Consider the following 12,297-nt stretch of genomic DNA (forward strand, 5'->3'; position numbering starts at 1 on the left):
TGAGTAGTGCTAATGAAGAGCCCCATACTCGGGAGACCCTTCCTCAAGCCTCCGGAATCGCGACCACCCAAAGATCACAAGAAACCATACCTGGATGCAATCAGCAGAGGTTTATTAGGGAAAGAGCTGGCAGCCAGCGGTCTGACCAGGTACTCTCGCTGGAGTCAAGGTCCGACCCCCTCGGCCAGTCCTTGGAGGGTTTTAAAGGGAAAAACCACAAACCAGGGGAGTGGGATGGGGTTGTTAAAGATACAAAACATGAAAACAGTGGAACAATTCAGAGGTATTCACTCTAAATGATTAGTGTCATGTGGAAATCGCCCTGCATTCTTCTCAAAAATGTGGTTTTTACCATGCCATTGTGCCCTATCCGGCCATTTCAGATTGCTATCTTTACTTTTTCCGGCTATAGGGCTAGGGCCCCACCTAGGTGGTAGCATCTTTATCTGTAATCAGGAATGCCTTCCTGCCTTGGGCGAGGCTTGAGGAATGTAATCCAGCAAGTGTCCTTCACCTGGAATGTGAAGGCCTGAAATCTTATTTTCAGTTCTGTAAGGCAAAAAATCTACACATATTTCATAAAATGGCCTTTATAATTTTTCACTCTACACTACCCCCTAAGCTGGTGGCTCTGCATTATTTAAAAATCAAGCTAAGCATCTACAGGGAGCAAGTCAGTAAACAGCAGTCCTCTGTGACTTCTGCTGCTTCATCTTCCCTCCATGGTGGACTGTCATCAGGACATGGAAGTCAAACTCTTTCATCTCTGGTTATTCTCAGTTGTGGTCTTTCCATAGCAATATAAAGCAAAAAGAGGTGACAAGTGAGCATTAGTACTTAAATGTGTTTCAGCCTCTGTCCTCTGGCGCTACTATTTTCCCATTCTGAGTTGTGAGAGAGCTTCTAACCACCATCTCCAGACACAAACATACAAACACACATATATACACATACACACAGGCACACATTTCCCCATTGTGAGGTTTATGACAATTTAGATGAGAGCATACAGTTAATCAGTACAGCACTTGACATGTGGAAAATCAACAAATGTCAATTATCTTGATTGGTCTAAGACAAATGAGGTGGGTAAATAAAATCAGCTCTGACACAGGGTGTAATGACTAATACTTTTATGAAAAGGAGATGGTTCTTAAATTGTAAATTTCCTGTTAACACATTTTAACTACACTGCAGAATGCAAGCAATAACAACAATTCATTGTAGTAGACACTTCCCTCTAATGGATTTTGCTCGTTTTCCTACTTTGTAAGTGGCAGCATCAGACACTGGAGGGACAGATGCCAGTGAGGAACTTGAGCCTCTCTCTGGAAAAGGAAACCAATTCTGAAAAGTAACAGAAGGGACTAAAGACACACAGCTAGACAACCCCTGCTCCCAAGCCCTTAGCACACAGCTCTGTCCTAGTGGAGGCTGGGCTGGGACAAGAAGAACTCTCCCCTGCTACTACTCTGGTCATGGAGCATAGTAAGAAATAGCCTGCCACTCAGAGAGAGGCCATCACGTGAGGACAGAGGCCTCTGTGGTCTGAGTTTGCAGGCAGAGCTGAGAGCTGAATCTGACTTCCAAATAGAAAGCCCCACCCCCACCCCCAGCCCAGCCCTGCATAGTCCAAAGAAGTCCAAGGCAGAGGTTCACAGGACTCAACCTTGTTTATTCTGCTTTTCATAATGAGCTTCATTCTTCCACTCTGAGAAGGCTAGCTCCAATAATTTACACTTTCTAATTTAGTGGATAGTAGTATCCATATAAATGAGTTCCATAAATTCCTAACCCATGTTCCTGTAAGAAGCAAACACACAGCCACAGTACATTTCTAGACAAGTCTCTGTCTTGTTTTTCTGGAGCTCCTGGAAGTATCCTCAAAGCTTTTTACCAAAGCCCTATAAATTATAGCAAATGCAGGGAGAGGAGACTCAGCCTAGCTGCCTGAAAGTAGTGCAGGGAGCCTTGGGCATGGTACTTTCAGGAGTCTTCACCCACACTGGAATGAGCTTCTCAGGGACGCAGCTGCTTTGAGTCATTCTCACTCCAGTAGGTAACCCCAATAAACTCAGCAAAATAGGCTTGAATAAAGATATTTCTTAGGTCTGCCATTGATGTCCTCTCAGGGATAAATAGACTTTTCATATCTCCCCAGGAAAGGGAATTTCTTATGCCTGGTATTAGAGTTTTGTTAGTCAAAAATATGATGAAACAGTAAACCTAATGGCTGGTTCATTGAGAAAATTGACAAACTCCTGGCTCAATTAGCTAAATATAAAGAGATGACTTAAATAGAATCACAATGAACAGAGAAATATTACAATAGGCATGAAAATTCCAAAATATTATAAAAAGAATGTTATAAAAATCTATACTTCATTAAGTTGGTTTTTTTTTGTTGTTGTTGTTTTTTTTTTTGGTTTTTCGAAACAGGGTTCTCTGTGTTGCCCTGGCTGTCCTGGAACTCACTCTGTAGACTAGGCTGGCCTCGAATTTAGAAATCTGCCTGCCTCTGCCTCCCAAGTACTGGGATTAAAGGTGTGTGCCACCAACACCCAGCAAGTTGGAAATTTTTAAAGAAATGGAAAAATTAATAGAAAAAAATGTTTTTTTCTTTTTAATTTTTCAAGACAGAGATGATTTGAAATGAGAGATACACCTGCCTCTGGCTCCTATGTGCTGGGATTAAAAGTGTGTACCACCTCGCCTGTCATGATTTTTTCATACTGTCTTTCTTTTTTTTTTTTTTTTTTTTTTTTTTTTTTTTTGGTTTTTCGAGACAGGATTTCTCTGTATAGCCCTGGCTATCCTGGAACTCACTCTGTAGACCAGGCTGGCCTCAAACTCAGAAATCTGCCTGCCTCTGCCTCCCAAGTGCTGGGATTAAAGGCGTGTGCCACCACCGCCTGGTCATACTGTCTTTCTTAAATTGAAATTTTAGTGTGGTGTCCAATTTATCAAGTTTTCTCTTGTAAATCACGTTTTTGATGCTATATTTAATGTCCTTTGCCAACCCCAACATAGAACAAGTTTGCTTTTATGTGTTTTCTAGTTTCTGGTTTTAGATTTTGCTGTTGGTTTTTAGTCATTTGGGGTTAATTGGGGATTAGAGAGTTGTACAGTCATATATACCAATTTCCAGCATCGGTTTCTGGAACTACCACCATTTCCCCATGTCTTTTAAAAAAAAAAAAAAAAAAAAAAAACTCCCTGTGTGTGTTTGAATTTATTTCAGGCTTTCTGTTTTATTCCACTGATAAGTGGGTCTGTCCTTTGACATGATCATGGTAGTTAGTGTAACCTTAGAATAAGCCTGGAAATCTGCAGTGGATGTCCTTCCTCCACATTCATCTTTCAAAAGTTGTGTTGTTTATTTTAGACCTCTGATATTCTGTATGTATTTCAGAATTAGCGTCTCAAAAGCCATGAGCCAGACTGTGTCTCTGAGTTCAAGACCATCCTCTTCTGCAGACTGGGAAACAGGAGGGCCAGGGCTACTCAGGATTTAAAAAGGCCTGTCTTGAAAAGAAACATAAATAAAGCTATGGGGTGGTGGCACATGCTGTTAATCCCAGTACTTGGGAGGAAGAGGCAGGCAGGAAGGTGTTTTTCTGAGTTCAAGAACAAGCGGCAGTGAGTTCCAGAACTCACTGTGTAAGTGTGTGTGGTGTGTGTGGTGTGGTGCCACATGTAATATAAAGTCCACATCTGTGTTTGGAAAACAGGCCGCAGTGAAGTACATGATAAACATAGCTAAGTGCTACCAGAGATGACTCAGACTCATTATGTATTTCATTTGGAATTAATCTTTGGTTGTTGCATGTTCAGAAACTTCTGGATGCTGTGAACTCTTTTATTTATTTATTTTTTTAGCTCTCACATTCTGTTATGCAGCAACCTGGCACACAGAGGTCAAGAAGTTGACCTCTAAAGTATGGATTTAGGGATTGTTTATTTGCTTATTTTTATTTTCTTTAGAGACAGGGTTCCTTTTCCATAGCCTTGGCTGATCTGGAACTCACTATGTATACAAGGCTAGCCTTGAACTCTGCGATCCACCTGCCTCTGGCTCCCTAGTGCTAGAATTAAAGGTGTGTGCACCACACCTGGCTTAAGGTGTGGATCTTTGAAGGTTATAGTTTCCCATCACCAACAAAACATGGCTCTTTTCAACGAATTTCCTACCTTGCAAAGGACTATTGCTTTGGCCACACTCGTTGGACTGAAGGAGTTAGAGAAAAAACTGAAGGAGCTGAAGGGGTCTGCAACCCCATAGGAAGAACAACAATATCAACCAACCAGACCCCCCAGAGCTCCCAGGGACTAAACTACCTACCAAAAAGTACACATGGAAGGACCCATGGCTCCAGGCTCATATATAGCAGAGGATGGCCTTGTAAAAAAAGCCCTTGGTCCTCTGAAGGCTTGATGCCTCAGAGTAGGGCAGGGAGGCGGGAGTGGGTGGATGGGTGCAGGCCTTGTAAAAAAAGCCCTTGGTCCTCTGAAGGCTTGATGCCTCAGAGTAGGGCAGGGAGGCAGGAGTGGGTGGATGGGTGCAGGAACACCCCCACAGAAGCAGGGAGAGGGGGAATGGGGGAGGGGATTTTCAGGGAGGGGAAAACGGAAAGGGGATAAAATTTGAAATGTAAATAAAGAAAATATTCAATAAAAAAACAAAAAGAAAAAGAAAAGAAATTCTGTGAAGCAAAACTGAACATTGATCTCTTTATCTGAGCTGTGTTTGAGAGACCAGTCTTTTAAATTGAGACTTCATTTAAAAAACTTAAACTCTAGTAAACTAACAGGCCTGTACCCAGCATTAGTTTTTAAGTCAGCCCCCTTTTCCCCAAAACAAAACCAGAACCTAGCTCCAGTTTCTAGGCTAATTCCAAGAGACCAGCATTTCCAGGTTAATTTCCTCCAACAATCCAGTGTTTTCAGGTTAGTTCCCAACAAACCCACCTTCTGCATAACAACTACCAATGTAAATGGAAACAGAAGTTAAGTTTGTGGTTCAACTCCCAGCACCAGACAATTATGCTGAAGGACATAGTAGCTTTCCAATTAGATGCTTGCCAGGCTAGAAATGCTCATCCTCTGTTACCCCCATTCCTACTTGATGCTTTCTATGAAGTCTTTCCTGATAGATGCTGGATACTTCTCTCCACCAAAACTGTCCTGCCTGTCCAGTGATGGGCTGAGGGACCCAAACTAGCTCAAGTAAAGGTCCTGGTGTGATTGCATCAGATAGGCTCCGGTCTGGGTTTTCAGGGTTCACTAACACTTCCCAGTACAACATGTTCACCCTTGCCAGCTCCCTTTTCCACTTATAGCCTTCAAGTTTGTCTTAATAGGAAAATAGCTATGGAATGAAGAGGTCAGGAGTTCCTCCAGGAACTAATTGTACATGAGAAATATCAGAAATATTTAAATGCTACCTGCTGAGTCGACTTAGCACTGCATGTGTATATGCTTTTAGGGTGAACCACTTGGTATTAGATAACCAATCAGGGTACCCAACCCTGGGGAAGACTATAATTCTTCTTAAATCAACATTTCTTAATTGCTTATGGCCCTTCATCTAGGGATGGAACCACATGACATCAGCATCCATATTGGCATGCCAACTGGTATTGACATATTTAGGTAGACATGCAGAAATTTTGGATGTAGCTTACTTTTCATTTCTAGGAGACATGGTATCAAAGCATACTTCCTGATTTCCTCATAATCTTTCTGTCCCTCATTCATGATAGTCCCCTAGGCAAAGGTATAGGAAAAAAATGTGTTACAGATGTATCAACTGGGACTCATCACCCCATGGTCAGATGTTTTCTGACTTTTGACCAGCTGTGGATTTTCTGTAATTGTCTCTATCTCTTGCAAAGAGAAATTTTCTCAAGGGTGAGAGCTATAGTTATCTGTAGGTATAAGGGTAAGTGTGTAGAATGCAGTTAAGAATTAAGCTGTTCTAGTAAAATAGAGGTACTAGGTTCTCTTCTAAGACCCAAGATCTCACTAGCCATGAATAACTAGCTAGGTTCCAGTGCCAGGTATGTCCTTCCTAGTACATAGGCTTTATATCCAATCACTCAGCAATTGATTATCACCAAATGTAAGTGCTACTATTGCACCTTTAGGGATATCTTGCTGTGCTGGTCATTGTCTTGCTTCATCACAGCAGGGGAGAACCATTGGTTGCTTCCCTTCCTTGGATCTTGAAGAGCACATGCCAATACTATGAAAAGAATTCACTGTTGCTTCTGAATGTCTTAATTCTGACAATAGTTTGGAAGAAAGTGATAGCTACTTTATATTTCTTCAGGAAACAGCCCTGAGGCAGAAAGATGAAATACATATACATATATTCCTATATGTGTTTTCCATATTTGTCAATTTTTCAAAATTTCTAGTCACTTATTGACATTAACCTTTTCAGCTCACATTTAAATCTCCAAATTTGGAGAAAGTTTTATATGCAAGATTTTTCCTGCTTATTATTTTAGGTAATTCTTGGAGTTGGGTAGGTATGTTAACTTGATACAAACTAGAGTCATTGGAGGGAGAGGAAGGAGCTTCAGTTGAGGAAATGCCTCTATGAGATTGAGCTGTAGGGCATTTTCTTAATCAGTGATCAATGTGGGAAGGCCCAGCCCATTGTGGGTGATGCCATCCCTGGGCTGGTGGTCCTGGGTTCTACAAGAAAGCAGGCTGAGCAAGCTGTATGAAGCAAGCCAGTAAGCAGCACCTCTCCATTACCTTGCATTAACTCCTGCTTTCAGTGTTCAACATTGCTTGAGTTCCTGTCCTGACTTCCTTTGATGATGAACAGCCAGTACTGTGGAAGTGTAAGCCAATTAAACACTTTGCTTTCCACCCTGCTTTTTGGTCATGGTGTTTAATCACAGCAATAGAAACCCTAAGTAAAATGTGGCAGTTTTACTGCCAGCAAAGGAACAAATCAGGAAAGGTAAAAAGGAAACACTAAATTCCATTTAGTAAGAGCAAGTTCTACAGGCTTTTCCAAACTTCTGGAGACTGACCTCTAGTGGTTTATTTTTGACATATTTAAACACAGTACAACTTTTGAAAAAGGTTTCCTCATGACAGTTATCTAATTAAGCTTAGGGTGTGACCACATCAAAACACCTTTAGAAAGTACATCATTTCTGAAAAGCACCTATGGCCTCTTTCATAGGGATGTGCTCTAGTGACTGAGAATCAGTGCTCAGGAGTCTGAGACATTCACATGGAAATCAGGCTCCACAGAATAGCAAAAGCCACCAGGCTATAAACAACATCCTCTTCAGAATTCTGGGTGGAGCAGGAGTAACTCCCTTCTACTGAAGAGACATGCCTGCATATTTAACATTTCTGGCTTATCTAATGCTTACCTGTGAGCATGTGGATCTCCTGTCCTCTATAGCTCCAACTGGATATAAGATTTTTATTTAATCTCTTCAAAATTTCTCTCCCACAAATAAATAGTTAGACTTTCCATTTAGGCTTTCAAAAATCATTAAGTGTCAAAAATTTCCTTTGATGATAAAAGAGAGCCAGGATGGAGTGTCTGGACTCTTTTTCTTTTCATTTCCTGGTAATGGCTGGTTAGCACCCACCTATCTTGCTGTTTCTTAGTAAGTCACATTCCAACACTGACAAGTTGTTCCAGAATCCTAAAGAAAGTCATTCCACACAAAGCTAAATTTCAGCTTTCACCCAACTCCTGTAAATACAATAGAGACAATGGCAACATATTTCAGTGTGTAGAGTCCTCCATATGTCTTTTCTTCTAGATGCTTCTCTTCAACTGGATTTGATTTTCAAACTCTTGGTTGTAATTTATTGGCATTTAAAATATTATATGTTTATATGGTATTTCTCAAAAACTAATCCTGCATCTGTTTTAGAACTGTCGTCTTTCTAGCTTTACATATGAACATTTCTCATGAAATTAGGGTTGTCCTGATTCTCTTGCCTCTGCTGATACTGGAGAAGAACTCTTTTGTCAATACTTGATGTTTTGAATTTTTCTTTCTTCTAGTGTTCTGCTTCCCAAAGCCATCATACCTCAGCTGCTTCCCTTTGTTTCCATCCCTCTTGGCCACTGGATCTGAGTGCACTTCTGAACCAAGCTGTGCTCTCCTCTGAGAGTGGCTTCCTCACAGTCTTTATGAGCAGAGTGTGCAGGCTGAGAGTCTGTTTCCAGAAAACACTGGACACATATTTCAAAAAGAGGAATTTGGGGGGGCTGATGAGATGGCTCAATGGTAAAGAGCACTGACTGCACTTTCGGAGGTCATGATTTCAAATCCCAGCAGCCACATGGTGGCTTAAAACCATCTGTAATGAGATCTGATGCCCTTTTATAGGGTGTCTGAAGACACAGCTACAGTATACTCACATATAATAAATAAGTAAAAACTTTTTTTTAAAAAAGAGGAATTTGGGGAATTGAAGAAGTGAATTTGTCATGAGGACTCTAATGGGTCAATTGTCCTGGAGAACATAATTAGCATTTTTGTCTTCAAGTACCCTTCAGAGTAGATCAGACACCTCCCAGTTCCAAAAGGATAGCCAGCTCTGGAGAAACTCTCATCCACTTCACTAAGACTTCATTTCCTTTTGGCTTTCTGCTCAGTGTCCTCATTTGTTTGGTAAAAATCATCCCTTGTCCGAAGTCTTAAAGTACAAGACATGTGAAAACAGTGTGTAGGTAGAATGAGGGACCTTGGAGAGGCCCAAAATAACTGAGCCCCAGTACCCAGGCTACACTTCTTTCTACTTGTACCCCAAGGAAGAGGTAATAGATAGTTCTTTACAGAGGTTCAGTGATGGCAACATCTGTGTTGTGCCCATGACCGTGGACAAGGTGGGGCCAAAAATTTCAGGATCTGTAAGAGCAATAAACACAATCACGCTACCTCTTTTTAGACACTGGACTGTGGGGCACCAGTGAAGGGCTTGAATCTTTACAGATTCAGACATAAAATTAAAATAGACACAGCTGGTGGGGCAGAGATCCAGAAATCATCCCTTGAGCTCAAGTATCTGAATAGACTTCCAACTCTAAATCTAGTCTAGATCAGAAGTAGATGGCCAGCTGGGTGGGTATTTATTGATAACTTCTGTGAAATGAAGAGAGAAAAAGCTTTGAGCCTAGACCTTTGTCCATAAACTGCACAATGTGATGATTTACAAAAGAATTTAGACACATTTTCCCAAAGGAAGAAATAAAAGACAAAAAATTAACCCTGAGATATTTTACAAAGCCAGAACCTTCTTTCTGTTAAATAGAACCAGAAAAGAAGTCTGTCCCCCTCCTATATCACTGGATAGGTATAAGTGTTATCCTAATAAATCCACTTATAAGAATACAAGACTGCAATTAAAAATTGCTTTTTTAGGGCAACAGGTAAAACTATGCCAAGAAATTAAGGCTCTATATTAGTTTTGCCCCAAACAGCACAGCTTAGAATATAAAAGTCCACCATAAGGGACAAAATATTCAACTCCAATATCTTAGAATTTCTAAAAACTCACTCAAACAGCAAACATGAATTCAAAATCATTTTAAAGAGAGAGCAAGCCCTTATGAATTAGAGTTAGCAAAAGTGATTATAGATATTGATGACCTAGATATTAAAAAAAAAAATATCGACACTATCAGCTATAGAACCTAAAATAGTATTGACATAGTTCACGAAAATTAGGTTTTGGAGCCAGAAAAGGTGGTGATGTACACTTTTAGTCCAGCACTCTGGAGGCAGAGCTCAAGCCCAGCCTGGTCTACAGAGTTAGTTCTAGGACAGCCAGGGCTACACAGAGAAACACTGCCTCAAAAAAGCAAACAAAACAATAGCAAAAAATATTTTGCCATATTTAAAAAACATTCATGGTGCTGGAGATATGATGCAGTGGTTAAAAGCACTGATTGCTCTTCTAGAAATCCTGAATTTAACTCTCAGCAACCACATGATGACTCACAACCATCTGTAATGAGATCTGATGCGTTCTTCTGGTGTGTGTCTGAAGACAGCTACAGTATACTCATATGCATAAAATAAATAAATCTTAAAAAAATAAAAAATAGAAAACACTCACTAGAAATTATATGAATGACAAGGAAAACAGGAAGAAAATTTAAAATTTATTGTTAGAATTCAAGTTAAATAAATATTTTTATGTGGTAAGAAAAGCTGTTGTACATGCTATTAATGAAGGCCATGTTGATGTACATGGACCTTGTTACTGGTGAAGGCCATGTTGATATATTTGGTATGTGCTGCAGCCTGAGGTCATGTTAATGCATGTGGCCTGGGCTGTTACCTGAGGCCATGTTGATGTCTCTGGTTCATGCTGCCACCAGGGTCCATGTTGGTATGTGTGGCACTGTTGTGCCTGGGGATTGTGTTGATGTTCATGGCCCATGTTATCACCAAAGATCACAAGGATATCCATGGTCTGTGTTGCCATCTGAAGCCATGTTGATGTCCATGGCCAATTCTGTGGCCAGAAACCATGTGGGAGCCCACGATCTGTGCTGCTACTGACTACAAAGAGCAAGGAAGCTTCTTTTGTGGTGGTATCAATGACTGCAGACTCACAGTTGAGAATGAGAGACATAGAAGGCTGCTGTGACAACCTGTCTCTCTACCCCTACTCACCAAAAAGAAACAGTCTAAACAGGAAACCATTGAAAAGAACTCTTGATTGAAATACTGAAGTGTAACTCTTCATAGCTGATGCCTTCTGGAGGAGGAGGGGATGAGGAAGGCTCAATTTTCTATATGTGGTTGTCCACTGGTATTTGATCACAGTCTAGGGGGTATATGAGCAACACAAATTGGACTTGGTGTTGTCTTCTTCCTCTTCTTTCTCTTCCTCCTCCTCCTCCTCCTCCTCCTCTTCCTCCTTTTTTCTTCTTCCTTCTCCTCCTGTCTTCTTCTCCCTCCCTTCTCTTTCTTCTTCTCCTTCCCCCCCTCCTCCTATTTCTTTTGTTTTGGGCAGGTTAAAAGGGTGGGGGGAAGACTGGGAAGTACCTGGTGTAAAATTTCCAAATAATCAATAAAATTATTATGTTATATAAAGAAGGAAAGAAGAAAAAGAATGAAGGAAGGAAGCTAAAAATCAAGAAAGGAGGCCAAGCAGTGGTGGCGCAAGCCTTTAGTCCCAGCACTTGGGAGGCAGAGGCAGGCAGATTTCTGAGTTTGAGGCCATGCTGGTCTACAGAGTGAGTTCCAAGACAGCCAGGGCTACAAAGAGAAACTCTGTCTTGTAAAAACCAAAAAAAAAAAAAAAAAAAAAAAAAAAAAAAAAAAAAAAAAAAAGAAAGGAAAGCAGGAAGTGAAGGAAGAAAGGAAGAAAGGAAAAAGGCTTCTCTAACAAAAAGACCCTACAAGAATTAATTCAGTGGCTTGGATGAGACTGAAGTTCATCCTCTCACATGTTAGTCTGAACAAATGTTCCACACCAATATTGAGCTCTATTTTGTTTGGGCTTATCCCTGTAGAATGTTTCCACCAATAATCCTTATTAAAAGGTTTTGGTTGAACGACACTTGAGATGAATTGCTGGGAGTAAGCAGTTTAGTAGAAAAGTTATTAATACCATGGACAGACAGAAAAATGACAGCATAGCCTGAGTTCTGATGAGAATTCAGACCCCAGCACCAAAGCCAGTGGGGTAGCTCAGAAAAGATTCAGCCTATGTGAAAGAATGGAAAGTCTTTTCATAGAGATTTCTGAGGATGTGGGGAGGTTTCAAGGCAAGAGCTTGCAGCAAGTCTCTCTGATTCTCAAGCAGAAGGCAGGAAGTGGTGTGGAAAAACAAAATACCCCCTGTCCTGGTTAGATTTTTGTTCTGTTTTGTTTTGTTTTGTTTTGTTTTTGACAGAAGCCAGAGTCATAGATTGAAGAACTGCCTCTATTAAATGGGCCTGTAGGCAGGCCTATAGGACATTTATTAAATTAATAGGTGATATGTAAGGGCCCAGCACAGTATGGGCAGTGCTGCCCCTGGGCAGGTGGTCCTGGGCAAACCATGGAGAACAAGACAGCAAGCAGCATTCCTTCATACTGTCCTGTCTTGACTTTCCCTCAGTGATGGATGGTGACTTGTAAGCCTCTCATTCCCATGTTGCTTTTGGTTGTGCTCTTTGGCACAGTAATACCAAGGCACCCAGCATACAACTGTACTGAGATTTGATACCTTGACCTATCAAGAGACTTATACACCATCATCTGAGTGCTGTGTTTACTGACTTGCTGCTGTTTAGAACATTCCCCATTT

This window comes from Arvicanthis niloticus, chromosome 5, assembly GCF_011762505.2.
Source record: "Arvicanthis niloticus isolate mArvNil1 chromosome 5, mArvNil1.pat.X, whole genome shotgun sequence".
Classification (NCBI taxonomy): domain Eukaryota; kingdom Metazoa; phylum Chordata; class Mammalia; order Rodentia; family Muridae; genus Arvicanthis; species Arvicanthis niloticus.